The sequence below is a fragment of the Pangasianodon hypophthalmus genome, chromosome 23 (genome assembly GCF_027358585.1).
Source record: "Pangasianodon hypophthalmus isolate fPanHyp1 chromosome 23, fPanHyp1.pri, whole genome shotgun sequence".
Lineage (NCBI taxonomy): Eukaryota > Metazoa > Chordata > Actinopteri > Siluriformes > Pangasiidae > Pangasianodon > Pangasianodon hypophthalmus.
In genome coordinates this window covers 9,238,278-9,242,749 of record NC_069732.1, presented here as the reverse complement: position 1 = coordinate 9,242,749, position 4,472 = coordinate 9,238,278, and positions in this window count along the sequence as shown.

Genomic DNA, 4,472 nt, shown 5'->3' with positions numbered 1-4,472 from the left:
GGAAAATTAATTTACTGACTTTGCTGTTTGTTCTACAAGGTACAGCTTCTGTATTTTAATTTAAGCTAGTGGCAGATGTGAAAAAAGGTATTTGATATTTTAAGAAATAGTAGTAATTTGCCAAATGAATGCATCTTCACTGACAATGGTCAGTGAGAAGGGAAAATGCCTTTATATAATGTGTATATCCAGACCATATAATGTGTACATCGTAGACCACATCAAAATACCCAGAGCATGCAAATTCCCAACTCTTTTTTCCAAAGTGATTGCTAGCAAAAATGCAGTTCTCATAGATACCAATTTAAGTTTCATATCCTACACAGGCTCATAAGGAGGAGCCTTAAGTTACTTAAGCACACGGAGGCTCCAAGGGATTGTTCTGGACAGAGGTGTCTCGTCCTTTTCAGAGAGCCCAGAGAGACGCCATCAAGAGTGCTGTGGTGTACTGTAATGGCTGCCACATACCATTAGGGCCCTATAACTTTAGTGTAGATAGGGAGTTACCACTGTCTAGTAGTAGAAGACAGTAAAGTTAGTGTTTTGTGAGTTGGACAATGTCCAGCTGATGAGTTGAACACCATTCTCATAACAGCTTCCACCTAAGGGCATTGAATGCCCAAATGCTAGGGGTCTTGCAAGGGTATTTTCTGACCTCATTTAGCAATTCAGTCCAAGGGGTCAGACCCACATATACAGGTGACCTGGTTGAGAGTGCCAAATCTCTCTGTCCATATGGGACAGCAGATCTGCTCGAAGAGGAAGTTACCAGGTTCTGACCATTAGCCAAAGCAGTAGTGAAAACAAGGTTTTGTTGGCAATTTTGGGGCCGCAAGTAGGACTCTGTGTCCTAGTTGCTAAATTATGAGTGACATGGGAAGAATCAGCTGTGGTGAGGTGGTGAGGCTAGTGCATCCTGTCCCAGTGGGCTGTCCTGCTTGGCCAGGGAGAACCACAATCAGCAATCAATTACCTAGTAATGTACATCATCTGGAAACATTAGCTGTGTGAGAGTCAAAGTACAACACCATAGAAAAGAAGTGTCTTGCAATCATGTGGCCAGTGCTCATTACCCTGAGGCGTGTAATAACTAATGGTGCAAAGGCCCTGTTGAACCATGTACATTTATGTGATTCTCTCTCTCTCTCTCTCTCTCTCTCTCTCTCTCGCTCTCGCTCTGTCTTTCTCTGTCTCTCTCAACTGTGCCAAGGGGCATGTGATAAAAATAAAAATTCATATGCATTCTTATCCTGGGTCTCCCATGTTGTCTGAGTGGCATGCTGCCAAAAGTTTTATAAATTACAATATCTGATCAATAATTAAATTTAAGGTTTCTGTCTGATTATGAACATAGTTGTCTGTGGCAGCAAGGATCTGATCAAGTCCCTGATGTGAATGGGAGAAGATGTCACAGAGAACAAGCAGGAAACTAGTAAGTTTTTATGCCTGTGTGTGGTTAATGAGAAGCCTATTTATACTCCAGTGAACACCAGAGAGACAACTAGTACTTCTCCAAGCATTTCCCTAAATCAGACCAACAAACATGACACTGTGGGTGTGTTGATCATGATTATATGATTTCAGTTTAGAGTAAAGTATAGAAAAAGGGCTAAAAATCACAGTGCTCAGCATCTCTCTCTCTCTCACTTAAGCCTGCCTCCTGAGTCTTTATTCTCACCCATTAGGATGTTATAAGGTATTACTGATTCAGTCTACTTTTTAATGCATGTTAATGAAAGCACCCTTTTAATTCATGTGAAAAGGTCCTACTGTTGCTTCCATAGGCAATTACACAGCACTCCACTTCCATCACACAGCACTCTCATACTTATCAAAACCTATTATAAAATTACCACTCTGAGTTTAAATTTAAATTGGTCTGTCATGCACCATATGTTTTTTCTCATTTAGTTTGTTTATGATAATCCATACAATTCCTTATAACAGTTATTCAGATGTATTAGCATCTTTGCTAGTTATATACAATAAGGGACAAAAAGCTAATGAGTTTTTTTTTTTTTTTTTATGAAGAGTTTTTTCCATTTTGCACATATGGAATAAGCCAACTGTACATTTCTGAAATTTGCAATTAAATGTGCTTTTTCTAATTTTCTGACATTAAAGCAAGATATTCATTGTTCTTTGATTCTTTTATGTGTTAATGTCAAATATGACTTCACTGAGGAAGATTAAGGTTATTGAGAGACTGAGGATACACAGTGGTCATGGAGCAAGCAGAAGCTGATGGACAGTTATATGGACAGATTAACCTATTATTATCAAGTTACCTGTCTTTAATAATTGATTTTTTTCAGCTTTTTGCTGCTGCTAGTCTTGTTCTATGTGCCCATATTCTTGTCGTCTATATCTATTTCTGTAAAACGTCTGTATCTATTTCTGCATTCCACATCAGCATTATTGCTAATTCCACTTAATTATATTTTATTGCGTTTAATAAAATGTGCTTAGGTAGACATAAAAGACTTGTGTAAATGTAAAAATCTATCGAAGTATACAGACCAGCATAACCTCTGTCAACTATACAGCAATATCTGTTAGCTAGCTCGGAAACATTAGTAACAAGGTAGCTAGCTAACTGTTACTAGTGACATTTACATAATTATGCTTATAGCACAACTGTTTAACTCAGAAAATGACACTGGGGAAAATGGTTGGACATTCATGTTGTCCTTCTGGACAATCAAGAAAAGTCACATAATCACACTCACAAAATGTTTTGACACCTATAGAAGCTGAGATGTATGCACAGCTTGAATCTCACTGGTAGACGCTGAAGAAATTTATGCATTGATAGACTTTCAAATTTACATGTCTATTACAACTACCAAGCTTTTACATACAGTCCAAAAGACTGTGACCACCTGTGAAAATGCTTCTGTTTGGCATTCTTTTTCAATTTAACACAAAGGATTCATGCAAATGATATTATCAGCAATAACTTGTGTGAAAAGTAGAACCTTAGAAATATTTACAGGAATTTCAGAGTTTCTTAGTACATGGTATGTCCCCTTTTTGCTTTAATAATAGTTTGTACTCGAGCTGACACAGACACCACAAGTTTGTGTAAAACTTGATGATCCATGTTAGATCAAATCCATCAGCGTGTCATCTGAACATGTGCTTCAGTGGAAGGGATAAGACTCTTTTGTACAAAGGAGTTAACATGATCAATATCACAAATTTGCTTAAAGTTCAATATTGACCTTCAAATTGTGCAACATCTTTTTGTTTTAGAATTTTCAAAATCCTAAAAATTCTAAATCTTTCTCTTTTTTTCAGTTTTAAGTTTAAAAAAAATCCCAGATTTTCAGTATGGTCTCAGACCTGTGGACTCCACTGTACCATTAAAGTACATAAAAAGTACATCAAAATAATAGCGAAAATACAATTCAGTGCAAAAGTGTACAAAAGTTTCTGCATTGGAAAATGTTTTATGATTTGTCTACCAAAAATAGAACTGTGAAATTAAAATAGATTAAAAATTAAATTAAATGTTAATTAATATTAAAAATAAAATAAAAATTAAAAAGAAAAATATATTTTCTGTTTTAATGTTTAAACATTTTTAATGTTTTTTGTCTGTTTTATTTTTTCCTAAGAATATCCACTGGACTGTTTTGGTGCATATTTGAATATCATTTTAGAAGTGCAAATTCTATGTTAATATAAATTTAGGTCTTGCTTTGATTCCAAAAAAATTCTTTCCACATCATAATTTCAGGGCTAACATTTGTCAGTGACACAGTAGATTAGCATATACTTGATTGCCCTGTTTCTCTTTGGCCTTCTCTCACTGTCTTTCAAGACTATTGATCTATGATTCATCTCCCTTGAATGCTTCCTTGGAGTGATGACACTATATTTAACCTTTATTCATGAGCTCTGCTGCACATTCCTGGCACATTTGCAATTCTGATGCATGCAGATGACTAAAACTTTCATTCCCTTAAGTGAAAAGCGCTAATACTGCTGTTAGTCCCAAAGATCACTTGCAGCTCAGTGGAAGATTTTTCTTACACCCTTAAACTCTGGAATAGTGTTCTAAGCTACATAAGCAACTCTAACTCAATAAATGCTTTTAAATCCAGAGTAAAAACATACATAGGCTTAGTCTTGGGACTTATTTTGTATAATAGACCTTTCGTGATAGATAGTCATTCTCATAGATACTGTATATATTTCATTCATTAGTGATTTATATTGGTCCTTTAATATGCTTTATCATAAATACCTTTTTGAGCATCTATTCTTTTGTATGTAAAGCATATTGAAATTTTGATTTGCTATATGCGTAAAGATTATTACTGAATTTAATTAATAATAAGGAATCTAGTGAATCTAGTGGCTTTCATCAGGAATCTGTTTAGATTAGTATTGTTTCTTTTAGGAAATTATGTTTCAAAAGTTTTTCTTACTTGTGAAATAAGGTATACTTTGTACTTTTAAAGCTA